The sequence below is a fragment of the Oryctolagus cuniculus genome, chromosome 8, assembly GCF_964237555.1.
Source record: "Oryctolagus cuniculus chromosome 8, mOryCun1.1, whole genome shotgun sequence".
NCBI classification, from domain to species: domain Eukaryota; kingdom Metazoa; phylum Chordata; class Mammalia; order Lagomorpha; family Leporidae; genus Oryctolagus; species Oryctolagus cuniculus.
Window position 1 is genome coordinate 1,889,229 of NC_091439.1, and position 20,866 is coordinate 1,910,094.

A 20,866-nucleotide genomic window follows, 5' to 3' on the forward strand; every position below is an offset into this window, starting at 1 on the left:
TGCCTTTCAGATAAGTAAAATAAGTCTTCTTAAAGTTACTCATCCCAATTTTAGGCACAGGAAGTTGCATGGGAGAGAATGGAGATGTGGGACAGGGAAGGGCGTGTGGAGTGTTACATCATTAGAGCAGAAAGGATGGGAATTGAGACTGGAACCAGTCATGACCACCCTCTTCATCCCAAAAAGAATCTTGAGCTTTATCCTATTGGCAGTGGGGAGCCATTAAACCGGAAATGGACTAGGGCAGGACAAGGTCCTTCATTTGCTGTCATGGCAACGTAAACAAAGGTGGGTTGGGGCAAGATCAGTAGGAGGAAGGTTGCCTGGACACGTAATGGCAATTGTTCAAGCAAGACACGGGGCAGCCTGACTGGGGAAGGACATTGAAAAGAATTTGAGATGAAACTGGCCTTGGAATTCTGCAGGGTGCTGATGGGATCCGGCCCTGAGCCTTGAGGTTGTGTCCTGTCCTCCCTGGGCAGCATCAGGCGCATCCTGCCTCACATGGTGGCCGCAGGCTCCACCCGCGGCCGGATGATGAGCTCATGGCTGGGCACCGGGGGTGGGCTGGGGAGGGAGGAGTTCTCTCTTGGATGCACAATGCTGCAAGTGAGAAAGTGTCCTTACTCCAACGGACTTGAGCCATCGCAAAGTGACCTGGCGTAGTCTAGTCCAGAGGCAGGGTGGCTCCCGGGCTGGCTGACTCAGCACCCAGTGGTGGCAGGGCTCGGCGCTGCTTTCCCGCTCTGTTCTGCCATCCTCAGACCAAGAATTGGTTCTTGCCTAGCTGCCTAAGGGTTCGCACCCAAGGTCATCCACAGGCAGGAAATGGCTTCTTTCCTTGTATCTCTTTTACAAAGTGGGACAACTTTCCCCAGAAACCCTCAAGGAGCACCTGAACTCTTAGTGGCCAGAATTGATATATCCAATGGCTCAGCCATTAGCAAGGGCAGTAGGACCATCATGATTAGTCTGTGCCGATCAAGACAAACCCCTGGGCCTGGGGAGGGCGACAGGGCTATTCCCAGGCACATGGCTGGCCAAGGGAGAGGAGGAGTGATGACCTCAGTGTGAATTCTGCTAGGAAGAAGAGACCGCAAGTTGAGGAGGCATCTGATATGGCTGGAAGGAGAGGGAATTCAGTCCACAGCAAAGACACAGCCCTCGCCACTCCAGCAGGTGGGGGCGCAGAGCCAGCAAGGTGTCTTCCTAGGGACCCACTGTACGTCCCTCTGAGATCTGTGGGAGCTGGGAGACAAGCAACTGAGGAGGCGAACTCGGGAGAAGACCCCCAGCTTGCCAAAGTGAGGACCAAGGGAAACTGGATATGCTTTGAGGGCTTGCTTTGCGATGACAGCAAAAGGCAGGGAGCGTGCATTGCCCTGCCACGAAAAAGCAGAGTGCTGACGGGAAAAGAGCCAGGGCTGAGCCCCTCCCTCTTCACTGGCCTGACAGGTCAAGGGCGTTTGAAATGTGAATGAAGAACTCCCTGGGCCTTGGGCACTCTGTGAGGATGCGTTATCTGTGGGGAGTCCTTCCCAATGGCTCACTTGCTTTGCTTGACTGAGAAACTCCTCCCTCCCCGGTTCCATTTTACAGGTAAGGAAATAGAGTCCAGGAAGAAGCAGGTGACTTGACCGAGGTCCCACAACTACCAGATGGTGGAGCAAGAACCGGGCTCCTGGGGAATCTTCACTGGGGCTCCTGTGCAGCCCAGGAAAGTGCCAGAGGTGGGTTGAGCGACAAGGGGGAGAATAACAAGGAGACTAAAAGGGCCGAAGCCCAGAAGCAGAGGGAGAATGGGTAGGTGAGCCATCGCTCCCTTCCTTACAAGGCTCCTCCGAGTGCCTCAGTCTGTTTGCTGTTGCTGCCTTGGCTGGGCAGGTTTTTAAAGAAGAGGTTCATTTCACGGCTCTGGAAGCCCAAGAGCAGATTGCTGGGGTCAGCTTCTGGAGGGGCCTCCTGGCGATGGCATCACGTGACAGGAGCTCCTGTGAGCGAGGTCACGAGGGACGGGAGGGCGAGTGGAGAAGCCCCACCCGTGTTACAGCAAACACAGTCGTGCAGCGGCCAATGCAGTCCCGCGAGCTCTAACCCAAGCCTGAGAGATGGGCTTGATTCCTTCAAGGGCTGCTGGCGCTTCAGTTCCACCACCGCCTCCCGAAGCTATTACGGTGGGGACCAAACCTCCACTCTGTAGATGCGGGGCACAGCCTCATCCCACCGACGCCCTCCCGTTCTTCCGCGTCACCTGGCCTTGGCCACCTTGCTGTGAGCCTCGGGCTCACTCACGTGCATCAGAGAGCGCAGATCCTAACGTGCTCCCGAGGGGGAGGGCATGAATGCAAAGCTCTTTGGACTTTGCTGTCTCTGCCCACAGGAATTTTACAATTTCACTTTGTCCTCGCCTGTCTCTTAAAGAGGAACCAAACACAGAACACAGCACTCTGGCACGTGGCTTGCTTCCAGCAGCCCCGCCCTTGGGATGCTCCCCCCACCACAGCGCCTTTCTCTTTATCCCTACACGCCAAACACTTTCAAAGTTAATTTCAAAAAGCTGGGAACACTTGATAGTTTTAATTAATCCCATGCCTGGGGAAATATGATGTTGTGCGTCCGGGGCCTCTCAGCTTCCTTGGATAGATAGCGTACTCTGGATAATGCCAGAGTTTCCAATTTAGCTGTGATTATGCCGCCAAGCCGCTTGTTTGCGTATTTGTTTATACCTAAAAGGGAAGCGAATGCTGATGTGTGTGTGTGTCTTTAAGAAGAGAGTTCTAGAATTCCCGATCATGCCTCCCAGGTGAGTGGCCCAGCAGGCCTCCTGTGGTGTTGTCACCATAGATAGCATCTTTACATGTGACACGGGCGTGGGGGAGGGGAGGCACCGCTGCCCACGCAGGGAGGAAGAGACAGGCCCACAGAGCCCTGGCGATGGGCGCCTTGTCACACATCGGAGGGGAGTGACATGCGACGCAAAGGGGACTAGAGTGTGTAGGTCCTGGTTCTTCATACAACACCTCATTTCCTTCTTGCTGTGAGTATTCTGGTGAGATCCCGCTTTATCAGAGGGAGGGAGGCCAGTTGGGCTGTAGGGCCTTTAGCTATTGGGGAAGAATTTCCCACTGCTACCCCGAGCCTTGGAGTTTCAAGCTGGCGCAGCACCTGTGTCACCATTCTCCATGCCCCTGCCTGGCCCCATGTCACCAGTCTCCATGCCCATGCCCGGCCCCGTGTCACCAGTCTCCCTGCCCCTGCCTGGTCCCGTGTCACCAGTCTCCATGCCCCTGCCTGGCCCCGTGTCACCAGTCTCCATGCCCCTGCCTGGCCCCGTGTCACCAGTCTCCCTGCCCCTGCCTGGTCCCGTGTCACCAGTCTCCCTGCCCCTGCCTGGTCCCGTGTCACCAGTCTCCCTGCCCCTGCCTGGCCCCGTGTCACCAGTCTCCCTGCCCCTGCCTGGTCCCGTGTCACCAGTCTCCCTGCCCCTGCCTGGCCCCGTGTCACCAGTCTCCCTGCCCCTGCCTGGTCCCGTGTCACCAGTCTCCCTGCCCCTGCCTGGCCCCGTGTCACCAGTCTCCCTGCCCCTGCCTGGTCCCGTGTCACCAGTCTCCCTGCCCCTGCCTGGTCCCGTGTCACCAGTCTCCCTGCCCCTGCCCGGTCCCGTGTCACCAGTCTCCATGCCCCTGCCTGGCCCCGTGTCACCAGTCTCCATGCCCCTGCCTGGTCCCATCTGTCCCAGCCATGGCGAGAGAGCAGCAGTCACTCAGCTAAAATACGGGAGCTATCAACTCCAGTAGGTACATCATAGGTAAACAGTCCCGTATTCTCTGCAAGTTTCTGTAAGCCATCTATTGCAATAGTTTTATGAGCTTGGGTTTAAAGTTGGGGGGAACCCAACTCAAACCGGCTGCATCACTCCTGAGAAGCTCAGTTCTAAGTCCAGCACCAGGCATGGGGCGTGGCACGAGCTCACGGTCTCCATATCCTGGCCGCTGTTGTACTGACTCCTAGGCGAGCTCTTCCTTTGTGGTTGGAAGACGACTGTGTGCCTTCCAGCCCAACTCCTTTAGTCTTCAAATGTTTGAGAACGAGGAAGCGCTTCTTGGCGTGGTGCTACAGAAACCCTGATTGGCTTAACGAGTCCTGAGCCCACCGCTCCGTGATGAGCTGACTGGTTGGGCCGTGGCTGTGTGTTTCACGTTTGGGACTAGGGGTGGAGTCAGCCCCACCTAATACCTGGGGTGCTAAGAATACCAGTAGGGTTCCCCAGGCAAAATCAGAATGAAGTTATCTACAGAAGAGGAGTAGGTGTTGGGTAGGGAGCCCGTGCCCCTCAACATGAAGATGTTCTAGTTCTTTTTCTCTTTTCCGCTGATCATTTCCCACTGAGCCCTCAGCCCGCAGCCGGGTTGCAGGTGCCTGGTGTCAGTGCCCCTGGACTGTCTCTTCAGGACATTCCGCACCCAGACTTCCATGTGACGCAGCTCTGGGAGTAGGAATGCCACGTCCTTGCAGGAAAACAACACTCTTCTCTCCGTGGAACCCAGTCTCCTCTCAGGTCCTGGCTAATGTATACTTTAGACCCCCGCCCACTCACTGTTCACCAGCTGGACCTTGGCCTCTCCCATCCCGCCCTAGCTTGCTCCTGCTTTCTTGGCAAAGCTTGTTGGCTTAGGTGAACAGTTCTCCCCACCAGGATCAGTTTGTTTTCCTTTCTCTCCCCATTGCTTCCTGCGCGCAGGTTCTTTGGGGACCAGAGTTGTATCCCAGCGAAGTCACAATGCACCCCTTCCAGCTTTTCTGGGTCCAGGGGAGAGGAAAGTCGGCAGAGTCTTCCCCCACCGAACCAACACCAAAACCTGCACAGGTGCGCGTAGCAGAGACCATGCCAGCTACTGCAGGTAACGCCAGCCCAGTCCCCAGCTCCCCAGTACACCTGATGCAATTGGAGGGCTCGAAGACTTCCCGGGAGACACGCGACCTTCCTGGCCCGCCTGTTTGGCTCGTTTCTCTGCTGGCTGGCCTGGGGGGATGCCGGCACCTTGAGAGAGAGAGAGAGAGAGAGAGAGAGATTCCACGGAGGACAGCACTCCGAGATCTCACTCTGGAGCCCTCCACAGGCAGGCAGAGGAGGGCCCTTCCACCTGCGTGTGCCAACACTGCACTTAGACTCCTCAGACTTGGGCCCCAGGAATTAGTTTCTTGGCTCTTGGATGACTTCCTCCCCAGTTCAGGAAGCCCTCGGTAGCAGTGAGGCTCTAGGTGTGGATTTGGGGAGTAGCTTTTGTAACGTATCTTGACATTTACAAGTGGGTAGGTAGAGGCCAAGAGCCAAGGCGAGACGGGATGCAGCCACAGATCCCAGCATTCCGAGGCCAGCAGTAGCCTGTGTGCGTGTTGACCCGGGACTGAGGGCTCCGGCCTTGGGTTCCTCTGTGCTTTGAGAGAATGGCCTGTGTGTTTTCTGATGGCAGGAATAGCACCTTTCTTCTCATTCTCCCAAGGGGCCCCAGAGTGGTCAGTGGGCGTTGGTTAATGAGTGAGCGCCAGACTGCACAGATGAGGGCGCCGATAAACAGATGGGAAGAAATCCACTTGGGAAAGGCGGGTCAGCATGCTACAGCACCGAGTCCAGCTTGGCTCCTGGTTACTGATGATGAAGACAAAGATGATGACGTGATGATAACGGTGACCGCATGTGAGTTAGAGACCTAAGGTTTCTGTGGACCCAGGTAGCTTCGTGACACACAAAACGAGGCAAATGCAGGGTGGGCGTTTTGCTGGGCGACTAAGATGCCAGTCAACACCTGTGCCCCCCCCCCCCCCCCCCCCGGCACAGAGCCTGGGCTGGGTTTCCAGCCCCAGCTCCCGTTCCCACTTCCAGCTGATGCAGGGGCGGCTGTGACGGCTCCAAGTAGCTGAGCTCCTGCCACCCACCTAGGAGACCTGGATAGCGTGGAGGGAGCAGAGGACGGGCAGTCTCTCCCACCGCTCAGTCTCGCTGTTTCTCTTCCTGTCTCTCAAATGGGAAAATAAAAATAGAAGTAGGCCAGCGAGCTAAGACGTGATTTAGACAACCGAAGTTTCCTTTTTCCTTAGAAGTCGCTCTTTCTGCCAGGAACCGTTTCCCGGGACTGCTCCAGCCCCCTGAGAGGGAAGAGAAGGGGAGCAGGTGCCGGGCGACTTCTCTACCTGGTGCTGCCAGGATCCGGAGCCCCTGGGCCACGGGGCTGTGCCGTCTGCCAGGTGCTTCTTCCGCTTGTGGTGTTCAGGGCTCTGTGCTGCGCAGCTGGGGCAACCCCTGTGCTGCGGGCTCCTGATCCCGGGTCCGGCTCACGCAGATCCCGGGAGGGGGCAGTGGGCGTGTGTCACTCCTGGAGTTACTGAGACGCTTAGAAAAGGACACTGACTTCCCTGCTGCTGGGGCAACACCGGATCTGGCCTGGGGTCCATTTCTCAGGGCTCTGCCCCTGCCCCGGCCCTCCGTGTTTCCCCGCTTGTGAGTCCTAGTCTCGATTCTGGGGCCTCCCCTTTCTAGAAGAGTGAGGGCCAGGGCCCGAGCATGGTGTCCTGCACTGCTGCAGCCATGCTGGTTCCACCTAATTGATAAACAAACCCTGGCTGAGTTAAACCAGAGACTCCAAAAGACCACAGGGGTGGGCGCGGGGGTGGGGGGAGGGTTGAGGCTGGGGACACTCCAGAGGGTCCCTGCAGGTGGGAGAGGGAAGAATCGAATTGCAGTCTGTGGGAGCAACACTATGGACCCTGCTGGAGGTGGGCAGTCCCAGGCAGGACTCCTGGCTCCACTTTCTATTGGCCTGTGAGCATGTGTTTCTGTTCTGATATTTATTTTATTTATTTGAGAGGCAGAGTGACAGAGAGAGGGGGAGCGTTTTCAATTCTGGGTCAGTCCACGAATGGGTGCAACAGCCGGGGCTTTGCCAGGCTGAAGTCAGGAGCCATGAATGCAATCTGGGTCTCCCACATGGGTGCAGGGGCCCAAGCACTTGGGCTATCAGCTGTTGTCTTCCCAGGGAGCTGGATCAGAAGTAGAGCAGCAGGGACTTGAACCTGCACTCTGATACAGGATGCTCGCGTCACAAGCAGTGGCTTGACCTGCTGGGCCCCAGGGTCAGCCCCAGCTTGGATTTCTTCCTGTCTGATTCAGGGATGGAGTTTACTCCAGCTCCATTGTGAGAAATTACCCAAAGTACACCAGCATTCATTCATTCATTCATTCATTAAAAAAAAAAAAAGGCAAGACGATGGGTAAGTCAGGGTTACATCAGCGCCCATGAGAGAGCCTGCGAGAGAATCATTTCTCAGAAGGACGCATCTGCCTCTTCCTTCAGACCTGGGTTTCCTCCCAGAAGTCGGGAAGGGTGGAGGACTCCTGGGCTCCAGTCTTTCCTAGCAGGCAGCGCCCGCCCGGAGCAGCAGGAACTGGGGTTATCTGGCAGAGCACAGGGCCCATTCCTGCTGCAAGGGCAGATCTGTCCCCAGAAGCTACTCTCCCCGCGCCGGGAGCCTCAGCCCTGCCATCCGGCTGGCGTTTGGGAGAGGCCACGCCTGTGCAGCAGTTTGGAGCCGGTTAGCATCAGCTGGCATTTGCAAGCGACATTTAAAGGTCACCTCCAATCCTCCTGCCGGGGAAACAGCGAGGGAATGCAGACTCGGGCTGGGTCTAATGAGCCTGGGTGAGAAGCAGAGGTGGCCGCACAGACAGGCCGGGCTGGGAGGGGGGCAGGGGTGGGGCTTTCCCCTGCGTGAAGGCTGGAGAAGCTCCAGGGAGAAGGGGCAGAGGGCAGGTGCAGTGGGCTCCTGGGGCTGGTGTCTTCCTGGAAGTATGGGCATGGAGGAGCAGGCTGGTGGGAAATGCAGACGTCGGGTCCTTCCTTAGACATCCTGTATCCTGCTCCAGGAACGAGGGCCCCATACGTAGGGGGAGGAGGTTCATGGAGCCTGTTCTCTGAGCTAACAACTAGGCCTCAACAACTGAGCAGCCCCATGCGAGTGGAGGCACACTGGGACATCCAGGCTGCCATGGAAAAGGGGGACCTGTGGGTGCCGGGTGAGCAGGTGACTGGTCTGGGTCACGGGACACCCAGCTGCGGAAGGAGACCAGGAGGGCCGTGTGTCGGCCACGCCCAGGAGCTGTCTGATGCTCAGTGTGGGGTGAGCACGCCCTGCCCCCAGCCCTGCTGCCTGCTCTGTGCGCCTGAGTTCTGCTCTGCAGCCCTGGGCTCCTCACTGCCCTGTGACTTCCCTTCCCTCCACAGCCCAGCGTGGCTCTGGTAGCTGCTGCTGCTTCCCCTCCATGCCATGGGCACAGGTGCTGCCAGTGCCGGCCACCCTCCACCCGACAGGGCCAGCCTGTCCAGCTCTGGATGCCAACTGCAACCAAGCTCGAGCTCGGGTTGGGGGCAGGGTAGCAATGGGACAATCCCACGTCTCCTCACAGGGGACGCGTTGTTGTGTGGCTCTCTGCTCTGAGGGGGGGCGGGTGGTTTGCATTCATAACTCCAGAGGGCCATGGGAACTGCTTGCTCTCTCTTGATTCAAGCCTGTCATCTGTGAGCCCAAAATGAACCTACCCAAATGCTGTGTGTGTACATATATCTATTTAAATATTTAAGTATCACTTACATGTAATTATATATTTTTTAAATGTGAGAAAGAGAGAGGGATCCCATCCTCTGGTTCACTCCCCGAATGCCTTTCATCTCCAGGGCTGGGTGGCAGGCCAAAGCCAGGAGCCACGAGGGCCCCACGTTCTCCAATCCCATGAGCCATCCTTGCTGACTCCCAGGGTCCACTTTAGCAGGCAGCTGGAGCTGGGGGCCAGGACTGCGTGTTGAACCCAGGTGCTCCAGGTTGGGCCCTGGGTGTCTTAATCCCTGGACCCAAGGCCTGTCTTAAATGTCGACAGCTCGCCGTGAAACTGCCCGTGCCTCTCAGCTCTCCTCTCTTCCCGGCCTCCCTGTGCAGGGCAGAGTGGCCAGCAGGCAGTAAACATTCCCGCCACACTTGAGGGAGGCTCAGAAATGGGTGAGCAGGTAACCGGGGTGACCCCACGGGACCCCTGCTTGCCCTCAAGCGTGGGTCCCCTGCCCTCCCTCGCTGCCTGGGGCGGGGGTAGGTGGTGCCATCTCCCTCTTTGAGGACCATCCTCTGTGTCTGATAAGACACGCATCCTCTGTGTCTGATGAGCCCCGGGGAGGGGCTGAACTGCAGGACGCTCGAAGCACGTTAAGCTGCTGTCAGTTTTCCGGGGACATTTCTACAGGGATTACCGTATCTGGCTGCGTTCAGATGTGACACCGAGTTGAGAGGGATTTGGATTAGGGGAGAAGGAGTGTGATGGCAGGAAACAGAAGGAGAGACAGACAGGAAGAGCCCAGTGTGGGAGGCGAGGGCTCTGACAGCCACCTGCTGGGGGTGACCTGCCTGGGCCCGGGGCGGGGGTGGGGAGCAGTGGTGATGCCCTCCTGGGGGAAGACAGAGGCTGGAGACGCCGCTGCAGGGCCAGGGAGGCTGTGTGGAGGACAAGCCCCACGCCTCGCGGCCGTGTGGCCATGGAGGCCTCCCGCTGGGGTCTAGGGCTCAGGAGCCAGGTGCCCACGGGGGTCTCAGGAACCCTGAGTTTCCCCAAGGGACTGGGACGAGTCATGTGTTGGCGCACGCAGGGAGAGGAGGAGGTTGAGGAAGTGAGAGGAGAGCGGGAGAGTGGCACTGGTTGAGCACCTATGTGCCAAGCATGCCTGCCTCACGCACGGGACTACGCAGGAGCCGTCACCAGGCTGGCACGGAGCCGAGCCAGCAGGAATCGAGGGCTCTGATTTGCAGAGCAGGCCTGTGTGGTACCCGAGGAAGGGAGATGGAGGGGAGACGCGGCTGCCTCCTGCGGAGCCAGGTCCCTGTGTCACACGTGGGCAGCTTTGCAGCGCAGAGCTGTGCAGTGCAGACCAGGGGTTATAGGATGCCTTCCAGGGCACCAGCACGTCGCTCCAGGTCAGGCGCAGGCAGGGGGCAGCCTGCAGTCCCGAATCTGGGCTGTGGGAGGCGCTCAGGAGCCCTGCGCTGATACTGACCAAGTATTGAGCCATGTGGCCTGTGCAATGAGGCATTGTGTCTTCGTGCAGGAAGCCTAACAGGTGACCAGTGGTGCTGGGATGGGACGCGCCCGGGATCCCAGACAGAGACTCAGAGGGTGTTCTGCATGAGCTGGTTGGATGCCCGGGGCACCTGCTTCTCCTCTAGGCTCCTCCCAGCACTGACTCAGCCTCAGACCGAACCTCCTGTTGAAAGGGAGGTGCAGATACAGACAGGAATCAGTTCTGCTAGGTCTCTGAGCTACTGTGGACCAGGGAGGAAGTGTGTCTGCAGCCAAGCCCATTGGGCTCTGGGAAAGTGGGTCTTGCTGACATGGTCAGTGAGTGCCCAGGACCCTCTCATACCCACCAAGTCACAGGTTTTATAATTATCCAGGTCTGGTGCCTCCAATACAACGGACACCTGCCATTGAAAAGGCAGCTTGTTACACCCAGGGATTTCCAAAGAAGGGGCACGCCGTGCTCTGGGCGCGGCGGGGATCAGTCAGGAGGCCCTGGGGTCGGCAGGGAGGAGTGGGTGAGCAGGCTGGGTGGGCTGAGGGCTTGGAGCAGACTCTGAGCAGAGGCGCTGTTGTAATTTGTCCGGCCCCTGGCCCGTAGCTGGGTGGAGAAGGAAAGATGTGGCTGTGATACACCTTCTGTATGGCTCGCGTCTCGGCCCAGGCAGACTTCTCTATGCAGCGCTGCTGTGGGGACTGGAATCTGTGCCAAGTCCTACTACCCACCCAATCCCCTCTCGGCTGAAACGCATCATCTCCGTCAGCCCCAGTCACCGAGCAGAGTCCTGGGCTGAGAGCCTGGCTCATCTAACCCCGGTTTTATCACCCGCTCATCCCGAGCTTCGTCCCACTCACGGCGGGAGTCCATGTGTCTTTAGTGCGTCCCGCGACGTTGTCATAGGAAGAAGGAGTTTGGGGTGACACCTCGATAGAAGAACTAAAAGAGGGGGGCAGGAGACAAACCGCGAAGGGGAAGCAAGCCGACCGACGGGTGGGCAAGGATCACCCTCCTTCCTCTCGTCTGTTTACTGACGCTCAGAATCCCTATCCGTTCATTACGGTGGCAAGCACAGTCTGGTGACAGGTTAATTACACAGTTCTTGGTAATTAGAAAGCAAATAGAAGTTAAGAGGACACCACTGTCAAGATAAAAACTGTCTATTAGAAATCTTTCTTGCATGGCAAATTCTACCTTCATCTCTTAGACTGGAAGGGATTTTTTTTTTTTTTCATGTTGTTGCTTTGAGAAAATTCCTTGCTCTTCCCTGGAGCTCAGATATGTTTAGTTCCGGCTCTTCCCCAGCCCCCTGCCCTTCCCCCTCCGTAATGCACCTTGCTGCTTCCATCCGGGCTCTGCTTCTATTCTGGGCAAATGTCTTGAGCGTCAGGCTCCTCGCAGCTCTAGTGTGGCCCAGAAAAGCTCGTGAGATGTTTCTAATTTCTCTGGGACTGGGTGAGGTGCGGCAGGGGGAGGAAGAAAAAAAACCCTCTGGGCAATAAAATCCCCCTTTTGCTATTGCTGTGTGACCCTGCGAGAGTGGAGGAGCCTGGCTCCTCAGTGGAAAGTGAGATGCTGCTGAGTTAGCGTGACACCCCCATCCCCCACCCAACAGAGGGCAGAGGTCTCCTTAGCCATCAACCCTATTCCACAGTCAGTACAGATGTGGACCCTGCAGGGTGTGTCTCGAGGTTTCTCTCTGAGAGGCGAGCTGCTTTGTGTTACTAGGACCTGAGTCACTGACCTCATAGGGAGAGGTGCACACGCTGGACAAGACCCCACAGACACGGCTGCGTCCTGCTATGCTGGCCAGAGCTCCCCATAGACCCTGGCTGAGAACTGGATCAACGACCATGACAACACGCTCTGTGTGACGAGTGACCTCCCCCACGGAGTGAGCATTGCTGAGTGGTTCTGGTGATTCGGTGGGGGTTGTTTTAGAATCGGGGTCTGTACCTGGCTGCAACACCGTTCCTGGTTTGCGATAGAATTGAAGACTATTCCCTAAAGTCTGTGAGCTCTAAAATCGCCTTCTCCATGAGCTATGAATTGGAAACGTGAACACTTTGCTCAAAACCCAAGTTCAGCCATTTCTGGGAGCTCCAACTCCCTCCCTACCCCAGCGAGCTCAGGGGAAAGGGCCAAGGCAAAGCCAGGGGCCAGGAGCTGAGTTAGCGGTTGGATCCGTGACTTTGCCTTGATCACCACTCTCAAGGAGCTTGTGGCTTGGATGCGGGGACAGGGAAAGAGGCAGGTACCAGCCAGGGCGGCAGGAGACATTGCAAAATGCATGGACTGAGGGAATGTTGAAGGCCCCGAGACGAAGGAACGGCCTGACAAGGTGTTGTCTGCAAGAAGGGTCAGGTTCAGGGGCAGGAAGTGACGTTGGCCTGGAGCCGATAACGGACTTTCTGAAGGGCTCAGCAGCCGGCAGGTGAGGAGCTGGAGCCCATATCCTCTGGTTCACCCTGGTGAGGCACCCTGCTCAGGGTCAGATTACTCCCAAGCTGGGTCCTGGACTCTGGCCACTACATGGCTAGGCAGTGTAGGAGCTCCTGCTGAGCAGCCAGGGAGTGGGCAGTGGTCAGGGGTCCTCCTGCGGGGCGTGAGGCAGGGGGTGGGGTGGGGAGATCAGCACTCCCAAGGGTGCTCCTGAGGCTCGGCCACCACAGGGCACCTCAGGGGCAGTAGCAGCCAGCCTGCTTCCCCCAACACACTTGGATGGCTTGGTGGTGGGGCGGGGGGAGAAATGAATGTGACCCAGCGTACCCCTGGTATGGAGGGGTCTCTCTAGGGAAAGCCCACCATCTACTCCCACCACTGGGGGGCCAGGCCCCTCCCCCACCGTCACCCCTTCCTGTGGCATCTTCTGGGAGCAGAGTGGGACAAAGCGCGGGAACCTCACTGTGCAACCCCAGCCCGTCCTCTGCTCAGGAATGTCCCCGCAGCCGACCTGCCTGAGTGCTGTCAGAGGCCCGTCCAAATGTGAGCTGACGCTCCCTGAAGTAGCCCGCCTTCCCGGAGACATCTCTTGACATGGCATTAATGGAGAAAACAGCACAACGCATCCCCTGGGCCGGGAGCATTGATTTCTTGTTTAGACCCCTTAACGAAACATCGACAAGCGAGGTGGCAGGTTTGATGAGGTGTCTCCACGGTGGGGTTCCATGGCTGGGAGGAGTTGGGGCAGTGGGGTAGAGGGGTCTGAATTCTCCAAGGCTCGCTTTTGAAAAATGCCAAGTGGGTGGTGAGAATAAGGGGGCGATCAGGACTGGGTGAGAAGCCAGTTTGCTTTCTCTTTTTGCCATTGGGAAAGAACTGTGTGTTAAGGGCTCCTTCCAAAATCAAATACCTGTGAAAAGCTTTGGTAAGGCGCACCTGGGACTCCGAGCACCCCATCCCTGCAAAGAAGAGCCGTATGTCTGTTTTCTCCAGCGGCCATCACCACACAGCTCTCTGCTGTCTGCCATTGCTCCCCAAGCCCTGGCGGCCTCGCGCTTCGGCATGGATCTCTGGATTGTGCTTCAGAGTCAATGCTTTCCAACAAGCCAGCGCTGCTTTATCCCGGAACAAACAAACCAACCAACAAGAAAAGTAAAGAAAAACTTCCCCTTGTAGAAATGAACACAGCACGGCCGGGAGATACCCACAGGAGGTTTCCATCCAATTAAAACTTCTTCTGCAGTTGGGTGTAACTCGCTCTCCCTCGACTAACCTCCATCACCGTGGAGTGCGATCCTGGCTCTGGCACCATACATAAAGCGTTTTCTTCTGTTGCAAAGAAGCAACATTTATATTATCATCAGCAATGGAAGAAGACGCACACAGGAGGCAGGTGGCTGTTTGCAATCAGCTGTGCATTCCCACCGCCGTTTTAGGAGCTCTCGCTGCTGCAGCCTGGCGGCCCAGCCCCCTCGCCTGACTCTGTTTAAATATACATATCTCTCTGTGTATATACATCACACTCCCCGAATGCATACAGATTGAGAGATATATATTATCTCTTTAAAATATTAAAATAAATTACATCTTTGCACGGAATACAGACATTAATTCTGTTTCCAGGAGATTTGTCAAATCAGTGGCCTGTGTTTGCATAACAAGCTCTTCACTTACGCTGTGCAGAATATAAATTACCAGGCTGTCAGCTCCGGGTGAAATCTCCAGATTTTCAACCGTGTCTCTCCCATCGATTAAGATGAGCTTTATGTGACGCGTCCAGGTGAGGCGTGCAGGTAGCGGCTTCTTCCGGGCGGAGGGAAGAGGGACATCCCAAGAAGATATGGGTGAGAAGTCATACTGTGTCTGCAAAGTCGTTTCCTTCTTTGTCTAGAGAACTGGCTTTCCATTCTTCTCCTCTCTCATTCACACACACACACACACACACACACAGAGCCTTTGCTCTGGCCGTTAAATTATCTGATGGATCAGTGGACCCCATCCTGCCCGATTTGGGACAGAACATTTTCGTGAATGAGAACCATCCTGAGGGTCGAGACCCAGAAGGCTTGAAGCAGGCTCATGAACGTCCAGTTTCCAGGGAGCAAGATTCGTTTCAGGTGTTATAAATAAAGCTTCCAAAAACAGTGCATCCTTCCAGAATGCCTGGTGTGGCCAGACCCTGTGCTGGGGGCCTCTCCTGCAGTGTGGTACCCATGCTAACAGTTCTGAGGTTACTCGTGCGAACTGCCCTTCAGAGATCAGGAAACGAGCAGATCCAAAGCTTGGGAAACTTTCCCAAGGAGCACAGACGTAGCAAGTGCCCATCGGGGACTTGAACTCCAGTCTGTCGGGATCACGTGTCCAGGCTACCCTGGGCTCAGGACAGCAGGTCCTGTCGTGATACCCTTGGCAACCTGGAACCAGCAGAAGCTTCTCACCAGGGCTCCGGAGGGGCTGAGTTAGATGACATTTGATGCCTGGCTGCTCCTGGGGGGTTGATTGTGGGGCTGGAGGAAAGTCTTGGAATTCACCTACTTAGCATGGGCATTTATGAAAGAACTGGAATGATTTAGTCACTTCCTGCTTCTGTCCACGTCACTTTCTCTATTCATCTGAACTCACACTGTGGACTTATTCTTGTTTTTGGAATTTGTCACTGTAAGGATTTCTGGCTAACTGGTCTACCTGCTCATAGTCTATGGGAGGACATAGAGGGAAAGAAGCTTACACAGAGACCCTCAGTTTGGGATAGAGGTAGGATTGGGACCTCCCTCAGTATTTGCAGCCTGGAGAGAGCTTGTCATTTAGGCTGCCTTTAGTGCAGAGCAGAACTGGACCAAGACAAGTTTTGGGAACCATGCAGAGGGAGGCTGTGGGCTCTGGGCGGGAGAAGGGCACAGCCCGTCCAGAGCTGCCTGCAGTGCGTGGTTCTGTCTGACTAAATGGCCCGGTGAGGGTACATGATGGGCGCTTGGCTTGCTGAGCCTGGCTTCAGAACGCCGCTCTGTATGGGATTGTAAGACGCTTGGTTACAATCATAGTATTTCTCGGCGATCATTCCCAATTGCAAACTGCGTCAAGAGCTGTGTTCACAAAGCTGTACAATTTGTCTCTGCTCTGTTTCCCTTTTGCTCAGCTCTGCAAGATCAAAGGCCGGCGGATGGAACCAAATTTAACTCCGATTTCAGCCAATTCTTTTTCCACACTTGGCATTTCTCCGTCCAAATTACACTTATATTGCAAGCGTTTCTGTCTGTAATTTTCATGACAATACATAAAAGTCATCTCCTGGTTGAGTAAGCACAGGGCAACTTCCTAAGGTTTTCTTCAGTGTTCCATTGAGCTTGATTTCCCCCTAAATAAGAGCACAACAGCAATCCAAAGGTGTTGCTTTTCTTTTCCTGTGCACCAGCAGGGCCACCCTGGGCTGACACTGCAGGTGCGGAACCCTCAACCAGATAGTTTTAAAGACTTTTCTCCTCCTGGCAAAGAGCACAGACTTTGGAATTAGAAAGCTAGGGTGTGGCAGATGCTTCTCCTGGCATAGCAACAGAACCTGCTTTTTAATCGAATGTGCTGCTTCCCAAGGAAAAAACTACATTTCCCAGAATGCCTTGTGACTAAGACCATGTGGTTACCTTCTAGCCAATGAGCTGTAAAACAAGTTCCCAAGACGTCAAAGGTCTCTTCTTCTCTTTCCCCATTTGGCTCTTTGGATTGTGGAGGTGATGACTGGAGCTCAGGCTGCATTTCAGGAACACGGAAGTGAGGATCCCATGTTAGAGGAGGTGGAGCTGAGAGCTAGGGGGCGCTCTGCCTCTGATAACTGCACAGCTGCCATTGCACCTCTTGACTCTCCCACTTCTGATTTCTCCTACTTCAAAGAGAAACAAATCTTTATCACGAGACGCCATCATTTTCCAGGTCTCCGCTCATCGAAGCTGAACCTAATCTTGGGTTCCAATACTGTCCTTTATCAAGATACTGACCTCTGAGCTTCCGTGTCCCTATTTATGAGACTTGAAGATTCCTACTTTTACACTTTTCTGAGTTGTGCTGATATTCACCACGCGCAATGCGGTTCCTCTAACTTTCTCCCTGTCGGTATTTTCAGGGTGCTCCATGTTCAACATCTGGGTGTAAAAACCATGAAACAAGAATACGCAGAGCGTGCAGAGGTGAAGCGTAGGGGTCAGTGGCTAAATGCAAACACACGGTCTCATTGCACAGTTCAGCTCGGCACTGCTTAAGGCACAGGCATGGATCCAACTTTCCACTTCCCTCTCACTGCAGGGTTTTTAGCTCCTCTTCACAGTCAAAGCTATCGCTCTTTTCCACACGTGCAGTTGGCCTATTTCTTGCTTCCCGAGGAGCTACGGTCCTTGCTGCCTCTTTTCTTCAGGGGTTACACCTGTAGGAAGTTTAGCTGTGCTCCATTCAACCTCCTGATATTGTAATTCTTAAATTCGCACCACCTTCCCTGGCAGCCTCTTCTCAGAATTTCCATTTTCTCTCCCGGTCGGGATACTTCTATTTACCCGTATCATTTCCTGCTTTGAGATGCTTGCTGACACTCTCTGATTTCCTAGTCAGACTCCATTCTGGCTAGGCTTACTAAAATGTTTCTGACCTTCAATTTCGCCCCTGCCCTCTATCTTGTCCCACTTAGTTTATAGCCAGGCTATTCTACACATCATCCTTTTAGCTGCAGACACACAAAGGATCTTCAACAGGTTCACAAAAACTCTTACTATGAAAAAGGATGACGTATGGATTCCCAAAACTGTTTGCACAATAAACTCATCTCTGAATTCCGTATTTTTCCATAAACTTTTTGAAGAGCTTTCACGTTATTTATTTGCATAGAGCTACGCGTTGTTACATGTATATAATCTCAATTGATCTTTGCAATGATTTTGTATAGAAGACAAGGCTGGCGTTGTTTCCTTCATGGCTTTAGGCAAAAGGACACAGGTCATTCCCAGAGGGGCTGTGTCCAGCCCTCATCTCCAGTTTGCAGTGCTCACCTTTTCATTATGCACTCGAATTCTCTCCCTACATTTGAAAGCCGCCCGTGTGGGCTGCCTATCAATCAGGTCACATATTTCTATTATGATTGCTGCTGCCTCCTCCAGACAGATTCATTCTGATCCACATATACTTTGCGAGGATGAAGGATTTGTCACATTTCATATTTGAATAGCGTTTTTATACTTTCCCAAGTGCCGTCTTGTACTGTATCTCATTTGATATGCGCTGTATGTCTATGAGGTAGGTAAGGCAGACACTTACTTTTCTTCCATTTTACACATGAGGGAATGAGTGCCTGGATAATGGAAATGATGGCTCAAGATCACATGGAAAATTAGTGACAGGCCCGGGAATGTGTCCTCTGGCTGAAGAACTCCATTCTTAAGGAATGGAAGAGCAGGCGGAGCCTTTGGGGGGGAGTCGGCGGCTCCACACTCCTTTGAGGAATCTGCAAGAGAAGACAAGGTCGTCTGTCGCCTTCTCCCTTCCCCCTGGTGTTTCAGGGCACTCAATCGGCTGTCTACAGAAACGCTCGCACTCAGAATCCAGCACTCTGTCGAGCACTAAAGGGACCTGCCGGATGATGGTCATCGAGGCACAGATGATCCCATCAGGACAGAGTATGGGAGCCTCATCCAGGCCATTCCATGGAAGCTTGGAGGAGTCAGCTGAAAGCATGATACCACCAGTCTCCATGGACGCCTTCCTGGGCTGGGGCTGGGCCAGTGTTCTGGTCCTTAGAGCCAAGGCATGGTTTTGGAGTGAGCTCTGGATGGTTAGTACAGATTTGAGAGAGAGAGAGAGAGAAAGGAGTGAGGAGAGAGAGAGGGGTAGGAAGAAGATGGAGAATGAGAAGGAGATGATGGAGAATGAGAGAGAGAGGGTAGAGACAAAGATATGGATAGGGTGAGAGTGAGGGAGGTACAGAATGAGATGGAGATGACAGCGATAGGGATAGGGTGAGAGAGATGGAGAATGAGATGAATATGGTAGAGAGAGGGATAGGAATAGGGATTTGGTGGGAGGGAGAGAGAGAGAGGTTGAGGTACAGACTGAGGGAGAGAGTGTTCTTATCTGTTGGTTCACTCCCCAAATGCCTGCATCATCTGGGTATCTGCATCTGGGGGCTGGGAACTCAGTTGGAGTCTTCCACGTGGATATCAGGAACCCGACCACATGAGCCTGATTGTGCATTGGCAGGAAGCTGGAGTCAGGAGTCACAGCCGAGCCTTGATTGCACGTCCTTTGATGTGGGATGTGGGTGTCCTAACCAGTGGCTCACCCGCCAGGCCAGATGCTCACCTGGTGCCCATGGTTTTGAGCCTCAGCCCTACTAGTAACCTGCCGAGAGGCCGTGGGCAAGTGCTTCTCATCCACAAGTTTGTTCATCTGCACAGGAAGCTGGGCTGGCGTTGAAGATCTCCATCAGGTCATCAGGGCTGCCATAAGAAAGTACTATGTAATTGGTGGCTTACACAGCACAAACTGATTTTTTCACAGAGCTGGGGTCTGGAAGTACAAATTCAAGGTGTCAGCAGGGTCGGGTCCTTCAGAGTCTCCCCTTAGCTTGCAGGCAGCAGCTTTCTCGCTGTGTCCCCACTTGGCCTTCCCTCTGCACAGGTCTGTATCCTACCTTTCTCTTCTCATAAGAACACCAGTCGGATTGGATTAGAGCCTGCCCATATGACCTCATTTTAACGTAATCACTTCTCTAAAGTCCTTATCTCCAAATACGTCCACATTCCGAGCTCCTGGGACTGGGGATCTCAACATATTTTTGAAGAGCAGGATATAATTCAGCTTCTATTACTGTCTGAATCTAGTTGGCCAGCAGAATTACTCAGGGGGTTTTAACCCATGAATGGTTTTGGACCTCAAACCTACTCTCAAAGAACCACAGGTGAAGGAGCCCAGGTTAAGAGTTCAGCATGTGACGGCAGGATGGCGTGGGTGCAGGACCTCCTGGGATAGCCTCTCTCCAAGCACCCGTTGTCATCATCATTGTCCCTCTGACTCAGGAGGGAAGGAGGCATCCAAATTGGGGGCCAAGGTTGGGGAGGCGGATGCCCAAGGCTCACCCTGCAGGGCCTCCCACCGTTCTTTGATGAACAGAGACTGAAGCTGCTGGGGGCAGAGAGAGAGCTCTTTCTGCCAGTTACCTGGAGACCACAGAAGCCCAAATGTGATTTCTTTCTGTATAGAGCAATTGACACTCCTGAAAATCATCTTAGGAGAGAGATTCTGAGTTTGGGACTTGTGACAATTGCAAGCATCAACGTGACTGGGCCAAGGATTGCCCAGATAGCTGGAAGAATATGGCTTCTGGCTGTCATCCGATCCACTGGAGTCCTGATAGAGCAAAAGGCAGAGGAGGCAGGAGCAGGGGCCGGGGTATGCAGTCAGATGGGCAGAGTGGTGGTGAGAACACAGATAGATGACGCTCGGGAAAAGAGTCCCTCAGCTCCTGGCAGTGAGTGGGCCCCAGATCCTCACGTCTAAAAACAGTTTCCCCCTCTTTTGCCTAGTCTGTATCTTCCAGTAGATCACAACCTCCAGAGAGAGAGAGAGAGAGAGAGAGAAGGATGTGGAGAAGGACCACAACATTGCATTCTAGACCTGCTACAGCCAACACCGCCAGACGCCCACTCCGTTGAAGAGGGAAGAGAAATTATTGACCTTGTAGAGGTTCATCCTCATGGCACAACCGTTAAACCCAAGGTTTCTCCCTCAAACAGTACCCCGGACTTGGTGTTGAGTATAGATACAACAATGGTCCATTTCCACTTGGCTTTTGTTGTCACGTTGGAGTCACCAAGTAGAACAGCTAACATTCGTATGCAATAAATCACTTTCAAATGCAACCGATTTGCTTACCAAGTTACCTTGCATGTTAAGTGCTGGGTTTAGTTGTCATCTCCAGTTTTTACAACGATTTGATTTCCCAGATTGGAAACCCGCACCTCTGAGAGTCACATAACACCTTGAAAACACAGGCCCCTCAAAAAAAAGCAAAACAACAAAACCCAGCAAGCTGGAGAAAGACAGGGAGGGCAAGGACACGGGGTGCAGGCTGAGTGACACGTGCAGTTTGTCGTCGAATGGTTCTCTGGTTGTTCCCTGGCTGAGCTTTCCTCTCCAATTGGGTCACGACTTCCCCAAGGGCAGACACCATGCCCGGGACATCTGCCTGCCCAGTGGCTGTTCAGTATCATTGACACAGAGCAAATGGGCAGGGTGCATGCTTGTTGGGGCTTTGTGTGTGTCGGGGGAGGGAATGTGGCCAC

General features: G+C 54.4%; 1 long non-coding RNA gene across 6 annotated transcripts; it reads left to right on the plus strand.

Moving 5' to 3' along the window:
- The first annotated feature begins 1,736 nt into the window (after nucleotides 1–1,736).
- Nucleotides 1,737–20,443, plus strand: LOC103346517 (uncharacterized). Of its 6 annotated transcripts, none has more exons than XR_011378156.1 (5): nucleotides 1,737–3,037; nucleotides 4,742–4,901; nucleotides 5,505–5,698; nucleotides 6,119–12,003; nucleotides 13,044–18,370. It is a non-coding gene; the product is annotated as an uncharacterized lncRNA (long non-coding RNA). The 6 variants fall into 6 exon arrangements; XR_011378154.1 differs by having other exon boundaries at nucleotides 6,119–8,175; nucleotides 8,280–18,370; XR_011378157.1 differs by having other exon boundaries at nucleotides 1,744–3,037; nucleotides 6,119–6,246; nucleotides 11,838–18,370.
- The last annotated feature ends 423 nt before the right edge of the window (nucleotides 20,444–20,866 follow it).